This window comes from Phocoena phocoena, chromosome 7, assembly GCF_963924675.1.
Source record: "Phocoena phocoena chromosome 7, mPhoPho1.1, whole genome shotgun sequence".
Taxonomy (NCBI): Eukaryota; Metazoa; Chordata; class Mammalia; order Artiodactyla; family Phocoenidae; genus Phocoena; species Phocoena phocoena.
Genome location: NC_089225.1, coordinates 82,093,703 through 82,107,614, shown reverse-complemented (window position 1 = coordinate 82,107,614; position 13,912 = coordinate 82,093,703). Strand labels below are relative to the sequence as shown.

The following is a 13,912-nucleotide window of genomic DNA, read 5'->3' as shown; positions in this document are numbered from 1 at the left end:
AGGCAGGTGGCTGTGCTGGGGGCCAAGCTGACTGTCCACCGGTCCACCCCTCTGGCCAAGGGACTGGACAGCTCCTTAGGTCTCTGGGGTCTTCATCAGTTGTACTCTTGTTCCTCTCTCATCCTCCACACCCGGGGAAAGTAGCCCCCACAGGTTCTCAAGGAGACTGGAAGGCAGGGTGAATCTTGGGTGGGAAATGACCCAAACGGGGTGCTCTGGGGTCCACTCCAAATCTGAAGTCCAGTCTAGAGCCAGCTGGGATCACTTCAGATCAACCTCAGGGCCCTCCAGTTGGTACTCTCGGTGCCAGGCCATGAAGGAACTGGCCTGTTTGGCCTACAGGTTGCAAAAAGGGGAATCAACAGAGGCCAGTCATCACCCCCACCCCTACCCTGGAAGCCCCACACTGCTGACTTTCCATCCTTCAGATCACTTCGACCACATCAGGGCAGTCATTGGATGCAAGTTCATCGGGATTGGCAGAGATTATGACGGGGCTGGCCCACGGGTGCTTCCCCGTGGCTTGTCTCGGGCTGGCTGGGCAGCAGTGGGGCTTTCAGAGCCACTGTGCCCACCACACTGTGGTCTGCATGGCCTTGACCACAGCCTCAGGTGTGCTGGCCCAAATTGTATCTCCCCTCTCCCAGGGTCTGCTTCCTGGGGTCTCCTGTCTGTTTGGCCCTACTCTAGGTCATCATATTTGTCTCAAACACCACACAGAGCTCATCTGCCCAGCATCTGCACCCATCCAGTGCCAGCAGACCCATGGCCTCTGAGCAGACTCTTAGCAAGGTCTGCGCTGGGCTGACCATCTTCTCTGCCTGCAGTTGGGTCTGTGCATGCAGGGGGGTCAACCCAGTTCTTAAAAAGCTTTTCTTCTCTTTATAAATGCAGGCAAAAATTGCATTCAGTGAAAGGCATAGATCTTAACAGTAGAATTCAATGACTTTTGATGAATAGTCAGGGCACTTTTGGGGACTTCCTCTGAAGGATGAAGAGCAGGAGTGAATCATTCACTCTCTCCAAGTCTCCATTTTCCATATCTGACCAGGGCTGCAGTTCGGTGGACCCTGGATACATAGGGCTTTGGTTCTGACTCAGGACCAGGGAACAGGTCTGAGGCCCAATAGCTGGCTGGCTGGTGGCCACACAGGTTCCTACAGGGGCTGGAGGACGTGTCCATATACCTGGTACTGACAGAGGAGTTGCTGGGGCGTGGCTGGAGTGAGGAAGAGCTCTGGGTGTGCTTCGAGGAAACGTGCGGCGGGTCTTCAGACAGGTGGAACAGGTATGCTGGGCTGGGCAGAAAAGTAGCTCTGAGCAGGTGGTCTGAGCAGGTGTACGCAGGGGTCCTGTGAGAGGTGCTGCCCGCTGACTGCCGCCTCCAGGTACGGGAGGAGAACGAGGGACAGAGTCCCTTGGAGGATGAGTTCCCAGATGAGCAGCTGGGCAGCTCTTGCCACTCCGTCCTCCCACGTCTGCATCAGAGAGAGGATCTGGCTCCAGACCAGAAACTGGCCAGAGCTGCGGTTCATGGGAATCCCATTTTGTCACCTAAGTGGTCATTCTCAAAATCTTGCCCCCACATGGGCCCAGGCCTCACAGTTATTGCTGCCTTCCCAGTCCTCATTGTTTGGGCCTGGTGATCCAGTTAATCCTGCCAGATGCCACTTTGGCAGCCACAGACACCCCACAAAGTTTCCTTGCACACGAGCACAAACATTTCCTATGTATTATTCTTTTCTGATCATTCTTTCAGTGTATCCCTTCTGGCTTTGTGCAAAGCGATTCTTTGTTTGGTACCTATGTATTATTCTTTTCTGATCATTCTTTCAGTGTATCCCTTCTGGCTTTGTGCAAAGCGGTTCTTTGTTTTGTACCTCGCCGCTGCTGAGCTCCACAGATCCCACTCCTTCCACACAGTTCGCCAATTGCCTTGACAATTCTTTAAAACAGACCTTCAAACATGCACATCTGGTCTTCCATGAAAAGATCATCAGATCATCCATCATTGATTATTCTCACTCAAAACTGTTCATAAATATTTCCTCAGTTCCTACAAACCCCACTCCTCAGACAGTGAGAGAACGGTGGTAAAGTGACACAATATCTAGGGCATTGATGAAGCCAAGGGGAGTTTAGAATAACTGTTGCTGCTACTGAATCATTCTTCAACACAGACACTTCTCTTTCTCACCTCCTCACCTCTTCTTTTTTCCAATTCTTCTTTTTACCTTTCCTTCTCTTTTATGTTCCTTTCTTTCTCCTTGTACTTTTTTTTTTTTTTTTTTTTTGCAGTACGTGGGCCTCTCACTGTTGTGGCCTCTCCCGTTGCGGAGCACAGGCTCTGGACGCGCAGGCCCAGTGACCATGGCTCACGGGCCCAACCGCTCCACGGCATGTGGGATCTTCCTGGACCGGGGCACGAACCCACGTCCCCTGCATCGGCAGGCGGACTCTCAACCACTGCGGCACCAGGGAAGCCCCTCCTTGTACATATTTTTGTCTACAAACTTGTCTTAGAGGCACCTACATGTCCTGCTTAGAAGCACTAATGAAATGCTAGGCAGTGTAAGAAGTTACAGTTTTAGTACAACTCCACCTTGGTTTTCAAACAAAAACAAACAAACAAATAGTTATCATATGATCTCTGTGAGATAAAAGCAATTTATGTTTTTAAAAAATAGCATAGTATTACATCAAATTGCAAAACAAAACACATTAATCTTTTTAAATGAGTGATTGTTTAGTAACTCCAATAATTTGATAGATCCAACACTTCAAAAATCATCAACTAAAAATACCAACTGGACTTCCTTGGTGGCACAGTCGTTAAGAATCTGCCTGACAATGCAAGGGACACAGGTTCAAGCTCTGGTCTGGAAAGATCCCACATGCCGCAGAGCAACTAAGCCCATGTACCACAACTACTGAGCCTGCACTCTAGAGCCCACGAGCCACAACTACTGAGCCTGCGTGCCACAACTACTGAAGCCCGCACACCTAGAGCCTGTGCTCGGCAACAAGAGAAGCCACTGCAATGAGAAGCCCATGCACCATAACGAAGAGTGGCCCCCACTTGCCGCAACTAGAGAAAGCCCACGCGCAGCAATGAAGACCCAACGCAGCCAAAAATAAATAAGTAAATTTATTTTAAAAATTAAGGGCTTCCCTGGTGGCGTAGTGGCTGAGAGTCCGCCTGCCGATGCAGGGGACACGGGTTCGTACCCCGGTCTGGGAGGATCCCACATGCTGCGGAGCGGCTGGGCCCGTGACCCATGGCCGCTGAGCCTGCACATTCGGAGCCTGTGCTCCGCAATGGGGGAGGCCGCGGCAGTGAGAGACCCGTGTACCACAAAAATAAATAAATAAATAAATAAATAAATAAATAAATAAAATAAAAAATAAGACATCGATGTTTAAAGTGATTATTGATATAGCTGGATTAATATCTACGATATAAAAAAATACCAACCTAATAAAAAAGAAAAAGTATTGATCTTTACAGTAACTGACAGGCTATTTAAAAGAACGTAGAAAATTACCTAACTAAAACATCTGTATTAAAAGCTAGCAGAGTAAAAATAATTTTGATTTATACCATTTGTGGGTACATTTTAGATGTCCAATCTTATATACAACAAATTTTATTTTAAAAGGAGTGAGGAATTTATAACATACAGAAAAGAGTTGGTACTAAATATATAGGTGCTAAAAGAAATCTGCCTTTTAAGTTTAGAAATCAATTCTGTTTACTTCCTAAAGTTCTCACTTTTCTGTAACAGAAATAGATCCACATTCTTGCTATGGAGGTAGATGGACTGTAGCTCCCCACCCCTTGCCAATAAATTTAGCCATGTGACTTACTCAGCCAACAGGAAGTTGGCAAATATAAAACTAACAGAGATCTAAAATATGCTTGGGTGGTTTTGTTCGAACTCTCTGTGATCAACTAATCCACTATGAGAAGAACTATTCTGAGTAGAATGCTGCCCCTTTATCCTGAGCCCCAGAGAAGACCTGAAATGACCCTGCAGCCTGGAGCTCAGTCCAGCCTGTATCAGGAAAACTCCAGCAGATCTGCAAGACCACTGATTATGAGAATAAATGGTTGTTGTTAAAGCCACTGAACTTAGAGGTGGCTTACTGATGAGTATTGTTGGCAATAGCTGACAAATAAATGAGTATACTTCCTACTGCTCACGTAACATCTTACAGAGATGTGTGCAAATATATACAACTTCCAAGTTATCTAAAAATCAGACATTTAGGAATAGTTTAGAATGAAAATTTTTTCTAGTTTTACCCATGTTTTTCTCACAATTGTAGACATATTAACATCCAAACAAAAAAGTCTATATAAGAAATGCCTATAACCCCGCTATTAACTACAGAATGAACTTTTAACATTGGAAAAATAAATAATATTTGTTTATTTAAAACAAAGTGCTTTGGTTGTATTGTGGGGTAAGAAATGTAATACTCCCCAAAGATGAACATTATATTTAACTTTTGTGAGCTTCAGATTTGCAAGATGAGACTGGAGACTAGAGACTGGTTGCATAACAATGTGAATGTACTTAACACTACTGAACTGTACACTTAAAAATGGTTAAGATGGTAAATTTTATGTTATGTGTATTTTACCACAATTAAAAAAACACCCTAAGAGAATGGTTCTCACCTTTTTCAAAGATAACTTTTTATTTTTAAAATATCAAGGATATATACATACACATAAAGACCAGAACTCAGTAACAATTTCCAGTATTTATAAAATGCTTTACAGATACTATTAGCACTTATTTCAGTGTATTTTTAGTCTTTGATAAAGGAAATAACCTTTTCCTTCACTTCAAAACACCGACCTCTGGTCAAGCAGCTTTGGCAACTAGAAATACCATGTTGACTTGCTAGGTGGCTTGGCACTGAGATGTGTCTGACTGAATTTTTTAAAGGGAAAAGAAGTGATCTTTTACTAAATAAAATACACTGTGGTAGACAAAATCATCCCCAAAATGGCACGGAGAGACTAAGGACAGGTAGAAAAAAAGAAGTCTCTGTAGTGAAATAATTGTAAACTACTGTTTTAAATATAAGCATAAATTTCTATTGGGAAAAAAATTCTGTAAAAACCTCTTTTAAAATCCCATATAAGGGACTTCCCTGGTGGCGCAGTAGTTAAGAATCTGCCTGCCAATGCAGGGGACATGGGTTCGAGCCCTGGTCCGGGAAGATCCCACATGCCATGGAGCAAATAAGCCCGTGCACCACAACTACAGAGCCTGTGCTCTAGAGCCTGCGAGTCACAACTACTGAGCTCGCGGGCCACAACTACGGAAGCCCATGCAACTAGAGCCCATGCTCCGCAACAAGAGAAGCCGCTACAATGAGAAGCCCGCGTATCGCAACAAAAAGTAGCCCCCGCTTGCCGCCACTAGAGAAAGCCCATGAGCAGCAATGAAGACCCAACGCAGCCAAAAGTAAAATAAAAAAATTTATAAAATATAAAAATAAAATCACATATAAAAATGAGTAGGGAAAATTCTATTTCATGGCAACAACAACAAAAACCCAAATAACAATAACAAAAAAACAAAGGCAGGCAGAAAAACATACTCCATAAATTCTAAAATAGAAAGCCTGAATTAAACATCAGGCTTTTAATCTCTGTGCCAATATTAATAGAAACTGAAATTAAAGAATGCCATTTATAAAAAAAAAAAAAGAATGCCATTTCCAGCAACATGGAAGGAGCTAGAGATGATCATACTAAGTGAACTAAGTCAGAAAGACAAAGACAAATATCACTTATATGTGGAATCTAAAAAATAATACAAATGAACTTATTTACAAAACAGAAACAGACTCAGATGTAGAAAACAAATTTATGGTTACCAAAGGGAAAGGGGGGTAATAAATTAGGAGTATGTGATTAACAGATACACACTGCTATATATAAAACAGATAAACAACAAGGATTTACTGTATGGCACAGGGAACTATATTCAATATCTTGGAATAACCTATAATGGAAAAGAATCTGATAGAGTATATAAGTATGACCGAATATAAATATATAATTGAATAACTTTGCTATACACCTGAAACTAACACAGAATTGTAAATCAACTCTAGTTCAATTAAAAGAAAAAAAAGAATGCCATTTCTTTTTTTTCATTTTAAAACACTTCAGAATTGAAGTCAATAGGAGTTTCTCTTTTTAATATATAACACTTCAAACATTGCTTTCTCATAACATTAAACCAATAGATCTTGTTGGGTAAGCCATTTTCACAAAGCTATGTCAGTCATTCTATCAATTAATCTTTAATTAATTACTTTAACAAATTACTGAACATCTTGGAAATGCAGAGGAAATGAGTAGAAAATATAGGGATATGTAATGGAATAGGCTGAGGTCTTGTGGATGTATCCTAGGATTGAAAGGTAATCAAAGTAACCGGCAAGACTATGAAAAAAATTTTTAGTTTTAAAAAAGTAGTTATGACATTACAGTACTTACTAAATGATTGCGGGAATAAAGGGAAAGTGAAATCGACAGCCAAAAAATGGTCCAATGACAGACATACTAGGGTGGCTACATTTCCCTGCTACTTTAATAAATGCCATAAGTAGACTTGAGGATAGGGAAATGAATTGGGAGTAGAACTGTAAAGCTACCAAGAATATCTGGAAAATAGTTCTCTCCTCCCCCTTTTGCCCCCACTTCCTACATTCATCTATTAACACCAAAGCCTCCGATTTTCTCCTTCCACCAACATTTAACACTACTGAACTGTACACTTATAAACAGTTAAGATGGCAAATTCTGTTTTATGTATTTTACCAAAACTAAATATTTTAAAAATGTATTTCTTATAAATGGTGTATACTCAATGTGTAGCTATCTTGGTTAAAGACAATAAGCTACAGTAAAGACAAAAATAATTAGGAACAAATTTAGCAAAAGGAAGTGTTAAGACTTGTACACTAAAACTACAAAACATCGTTGAAAGAAATTAAAGAAGTCCTAAATGGGAGGAGTTCCCTTGTGGTCTAGTGGTTAGGATTCAGTGCTTTCACTGCCATGGCCTGGGTTCAATCCCTGGTCAGGGAACTGAGATCCTGCAAGCCACGTGGTGTGGCCAAAACACAAAACAAAAAAGTCCTACATGAACGGAAAGACATCTCATGCTTATGGATTAAAGAACTTAATATTATTAAGATGGTAATATTCCTCAAATTTACCTACAGATTCAATACAGTACCTATCAAAATCCCTGTTGCCTTTTTCTGTAGACATGGACAACATTGTTGTTGGTGATGTAAAATGGTTCATCCACTTTGGAGAACAGGCTGGCAGTTCATCAAAAGTTAAGTATACAGATTTACCAATAAAACCCAATAATTCCACTCTTAGGTATACACAGAACTGAAAACATACATCCACAAAAAAACTTGTACATTAATGTTCATAGCAGTATTACTGATAGCAAACACTGGAAACAACCCAACTGTCCATCAACTGATGAATGAATAAACAAAAAGCGATATATTCATACAGTGGAATATAGTCGTCCCTCGGTATCTGAGGGGAATCGATTCCAGGAACCCCATGGATAACCAAGTCCACAGATGCTTAAGACAATTATAAAAATGGCAGAGTACAGTTGGTCCTCCATATCCATGGAATGGGGGACCAACTATGTTATTTACTGCTAAAAAGGAATGAATTACTGATACATGCTACAACATGGATGAACCTTGAAAATATTATCCTAAGTGAAAAAAGTCAGACACAAAAGACCACATATTCTATGATTCCATTTATATGAAATGTCCAAAATAGGCAAATCCACTGAGACAGTAAGTAGATTAGGGTTGCCAGGACCTGGGGGGAGAGGGGTAATGGAGAATGACTGGTAATGGGTTTAGGGTTTCTATGTTGAGGTAATGAAAATGATCTGCAATTAGATAGTGGTGATGGTTGTACAGTACTGTGAATATACTAAAAAACACCGACTTTTACACATTAAATATATACATTAAAAGGATGAATGTGGGGCTTCCCTGGCGGCGCAGTGGTTGAGAGTCCGCCTGCCGATGCAGGGGACACAGGTTCGTGCCCTGGTCCGGGAAGATCCCACATGCCGCAGAGCAGCTAGGCCCGAGAGCCATGGCCGCTGAGCCTGCGCGTCCGGAGCCTGTGCTCCACAACGGGAGAGGCCACAACAGTGAGAGGCCCGCGTACCACCAAAAGAAAAAAAAAAAAAAAAAAGGGTGAATATTATGATGTTAACTGTATCTCAATAAAGGTGTTACTTTTTTAAAAAGGACAGAGAACCAGCTTAAAAGCACTCTTCTAGCCAAATTCATGGTTATTTTAGCATTAAAAAAAAAACCCCACAAGTTCATAGTAATACTCAAAAACAAAAATGACCTTTTTGTTCATTTCTTTTTTTAACACAAGAATGCCAGCTATTATTAATAGAATAAATAATATAATAAGAAAATCACCATTTTATAACCCTAAAATAGTAACAAGTTTGGGAAAGGATTACCAATGCATGAAGTGAAAAGGTTGTTGAATAACAAAATTGTTTGCACAGTGCCACAGTAACTACCTGCAGATTACTTACTAATTACAAAGGAAAAAATGTACGTTTCCAATGGAAAGTCATCATTTTAAATGATACTGTGCTTGATATGATACAATAAGAAGTATACAATATCACCCATGAAGTATTCTTGCCAAAATGTTTAACTCCAATGAAATCAACCTTCTAGACTTAACTTCCAATTTAGAAATTTCAAGGGATTAAAAATACAATAACAATTTAACAAACCCAGAATGTAGGAACAACTGGCCTAAACTCTCTAGAAGTCTATTTCATGTATAGTAAAACTATAGGGGTAGGGGAAGACTGTATTAGATTAACAGAAACTAAAGAGACAAAACAATCAAATGCAATGTATCATCAACCTTAACTGGATTCTGTTTTGAGAAAAAGTTATAAAAGTCATTATGGGGAAGTCTGTGGTTGGACTAAGATACTGTATGATATTATGGAATTTATTGTTAATTTTCTTGGATTTGAGAATGATGTCTTGTATTTCTAAGAGATGCATGTGATATTTGTAGCTTCCTTTCAAATAGTTCAACAACAGCAACAATAAGAAAACAGGTATCTATCTGTCCATCCATCTATAAAGAAAGGAGGTGGGCAAGAAAGCAAATTTTGAATATGTTAATAATTACTGAATCTACACAGAAATTTAAGATATTAATTGTAATACTCAAACTTTTTCCTCTATATAGAGCAATCTTCATATGAAAAAGGAATAAAAAAGAAGGAATCGTGGTCACTATTATCAAAAAATTAGAACTGAAAATAATAATTGAACATTGGGGAGAAAGAATAAAAGCCGCCAAAAGTCAAAACACAGCACAGCTTTTTATTGCCTGCTCCATCTCAACTATTGTGTTTAGAGGTCTTAATATGTAACTATATGGATTTAACTATACACGCATTGATTACTTATTGTTGCATAACAAATTACCCTAAAATTTAATGACTTAAAACAATACACCTTTATTTTTTCATTTTCTGTTTGTCAGAATCCAGGTACTGCTTAACTGAGTGCTCTGCTTCAGGACCTTTCACAAGGCTGCAATTAAGGTTTAGGGCACTGCCATAGTTATCTCAAGGTTTAAGTGGTGAAGTAACTACTTCTGAGCTTACTAAGCGGTTGTTGGTAGCATTCAGTTCCTTATGGGCTGTTGGCAGTTCCTTGCTGGCTGTTGGCAGGAGGCTAACCTCAGTTCTTTGCCAGGCAGCCCTCTTCATCAGAACTGGCACAGAAGAAGAGCCAGAGAGAGTATACCAGCAAGACAGAAGTCACAGTCTTTACAAAACCTAACTACAAAAGTCATATCCTATCAGTTTTGCCGTATTCTATTTGTTAGAATCAAGTCACCAGGTCCCACCCACATTCAGAGAGCCAGGGTTACCCAGAGGTGAGAATACCAGGAGACAGGGATCACTGAGAGCCATGTCAGAGGTTGCCTACCACAGTATATATACAGATGGCCCCTGCTTTATGATGATTTGATTTAGGATTTTTAAAATTTATGATAGTATGAAAATGATATGTGTTCTGTAGAAACCGTATTTCAAATTTTGAGTTTTGAGCTTTTCCTGGGCTAGCCACATGAGGTACCATACTCTCTTGTGATGCTGGGCAGCAGCAGTGAGCTCCAGCTCCCAGTAAGCCACAAGAAAACGAGAGTAAACAACCAATACACTTATAACCATTCTGTACCCACACCAGTTGTATTTAACTTCCAGTATTAGACAAATTATCTGAGCTAGTCAACATTTTATTATAAAGTAGGCTTTGTGTTAGATGATTCTGCCCAACTGTAGGTTAAGTGTTTTGAGAATGTGTAAGTAGATTAGGCTAAGTTATGATGTTTATTAGATTGGGAGTATTAAATGAATTTTCTGCTTACAATATTTTCAACCTATGATGGATTTATCAGGCTGTAACCCCATCGTAAGTTGAGGAGCATCTGTACATTTGATTCTCGTTAACTGTGGTAGTCATGTTCTATAAAATTATTGCAAACACTTTATTAGCAAATACTGAATCATTGTTTCTATGGGAAATAAAGGGTCAGGTGAGCCTCTAGTCAAAACATTTTTGTCAATCCACCAATATATAACCTTCTTTTGTATGTGTTTCTGTTCAAAGTCATTTACTGTATAGCACAGGGAACTCTACTCAATGCTCTGTGGTGACCTAAATAAATGGGAAGGAAATACAAAAAAGAGGGGATATATGTATATGCATAGCTGATTCGCTTTGCTGTACAGCAGAAACTTTAATACAACACTGTAAAATATACTCAGATAAAAATTAATTTTAAAAAAGAAAAAAAGTCATTTAATATACTGTATATTATTGTGTCATTAGAATTGAACTCATGACCAACAGAACTATAACATGCCTGAAAGAAGCTTACCTAACACTTGTATTTTCTCTGTAAGGCACATCAAGACTTCTTGCACTTAGGAACACTAAACAGCACTTCAGCACTACAACTGAGGGTCATTTTAAACCAAACAAATCACCAACAAAAATGCAAAACGCATGGCACAAAATAGACTACGAAGAGGACACCTGTTTACAGTATGAGAGCTCAAGGAAGAAGGCAGCGCATTGCCTTGATTGACCTTAGCTGCTAACACGCACATTAGATGACTCAAATTTTTTATTATTCTGCTCATGTCTGTGAATGACTGAGAAAGCACTGTGAGTATTGATTCTGGGGTTAAAAATATATTTTAGCAAGTAAGGAGTCACAAATATGGAATCCTGAAGATCAACTGTGTTTTATTCATTTTTCAAAACCTTGAGAAGTTTACACTTAGGAAAAATTAAGCAGAATATCCATTTTTTCAAAAATAATTTTTAAAATTTTATTGAAGTATAGTTGATTTACAATGTTGTGTTAATGTCTTCTGTACAGTAAAGTGACTCAGTTATATATATATTCTTTTTCATATTCTTTTCCGTTATGATTTGTCACAGAATACTGAATATAGTTCCCTATGCTATATAGTAGGACCCTGTTGTTTATCCATCCTGTATGACAGTTTGCCTCTGCTAATCCCAAACTCGCACAGGAATAACTTCTTATAGTTTTTGTTGTGGGGGGATGAAAGATGCAGGAAATACTATCTTCTATTTCCCACCTAGAAGGACATAGGAACCTGAATACATTTAATGAGAAACCCAGTAACAATCTTTCCTGCAAATAAAAAAAAGATCACAGAAAACCAACTATACGCCAATAAAAATTAATTTTAAAAGAGATCACAGAATATAGGCCTCATATAATAAAGTAAAACTAGCAGAAAAGTATCCTTCATAGTAAAAAAAAAAAAAAGAATTAAATAAGGGAGGATGTTTGTAATAGGTGGCGTAGACAGTTCCCTCCTAATCATAGCCATTATTTATTGAATGCTTACTACATGCTAGGCACTTTACATGCATTATCTTGTTTAATCTATACAACAACCAAATAAATTAGATACTATTATTTTGCATATGAGGTAACTGATACATAGAGAGGCTAAGTAACCTGCTCAAGGTTATGTTTAGCAAGTAAAACAGCAAGGTTTAACCCAGGCACTGAGATTGAGAGCCAATGCTCTTCATCATTATGCTATACAACCACCCAAAGAATCAAATGATTATTTTGGAAATCTAGTATTTTCCTTCCCTCAGATGATCCTTTTTATTTTTTTAGCAGATGATTAGGTTAACTTCATATTTGGCTAGAATAAAATGTACCTTTTTAAAGAGACACTTTGAGAAGTACTTAAAACAGTATTTTGAAGCCATCAGTGCATTCCCAGCCGACGATGTCTGTTCACCTACTATTAAACATTATTTATCAAAAAGACAAGAAATAACAAGTGCTGGTGAAGTGAGGAGAAAAGAAACCCCTTGCGCACTGTTTGTGGGAATGAAAATTGGTGCAGCCACTGCGGAAAACAGTATGGAGTTTCTTCAAAAAATTAAAATAGAACTAACATATGATACAACAAAATTCCACTTCTGGGTACTTATCTGAAGAAAATGAAAACACCAACTCAAAAAGATATATTCACCCCGTGTTAACTGCAGCATTATTTATAATAGCCATGATATGGAAACAACCTAAGTGTCTATTGATAAATGAATGGATAAAGAAAATATGATATATGTATATAAGTACATACATATACACATGCATTCACACACACATGTGTGTGCACACACACAATGCAATATCATTCAGCCATAAAAGGAAGGAAATCTTTTTATTTGCAACAACATGGATGAACCCTGAAGGAACTGTGCTAAGTAAAATAAATCAGACAGAGAAAGACAAATACCATATGTGGAATATTTATACAAATACTTTCATGTGGAATATTAAAAAAAAAACTTAGGTTATAGATACAGAGTGTGTGGAGATTATTATACAGATTATGTTGAACATCTGAAACCAAATATATTCATATGTCAATTATACCTCAATTTAAAAAATCAACATATTATTTTAAAGACAGCTGCTATTCAAACCACAGCTAATTTTGAGACAGGCTAGAACCTGGGACCTGGGACCTTTTACTGCAATGCTTGCACCTGGACCAGTGTCTCCTGGAGCAACAAAATACAAAGAAATGATAAGGGACTAAAAATAACTGCGTGCATTCACAGTTGGGGCAAATTATGAACAAGACACAAAAAGACAAAAGACCCAACTGCCACTTCTCGAGGAGTCAGGAGGGAAAGCAGGGTACTACACATGCCCCCTGCACATAGCACCACCAAGGGGGTGGGCAAACCACCCAAGTCACCCCTCTGGCTCAAAGCCAGGACCGGCCCCTACCCTACCCCATATAAGGGACCAGCTCTCACCCCCCCGCAACCCCAGGGAGCAGGCAAAGGAATCTGTTACTTGTTTTCACTCCCTCCTGCTGCAGCAGGAGTCCCAACAAAGCCTTGCCTGAATTTCTTGCCTGGCCTCTTATCAATTTCTATTGATTAAGGAGTCCAAGAACCTGGTTAGTAACAGTTTCATCTTGGTTTTGAATGTATTTGAAGTGTTTTCATGTATCTATGACTTTACTTCTTATGATATGTTGGCATCTGAAACCACTAAATATTTATGGATTTAAGAATAATCCGTTTTTCCATATGAAAAGATGCAGAAAATTCTCAGTTATCAGAGAGATACTACATGGAAATGAAGCACAGTTAAGGCAGGCAGACAGACAGAGAGGAACACAAATGGAACCGGAAATCATAAAAGACAAGAAAAATTATATATACTGAAATAAAGGCATGGAAA

The 13,912-nt window shown here is 39.0% G+C and overlaps 1 protein-coding gene across 1 annotated transcript in view; it reads right to left on the bottom strand.

Annotated features, from left to right (window-relative positions):
* The window catches only part of BMPR2 (bone morphogenetic protein receptor type 2), a 188,192-nt gene that overhangs the window by 71,148 nt on the left and 103,132 nt on the right, over positions 1-13,912 (bottom strand). The gene's annotated exons all lie outside the window — the stretch shown is intronic.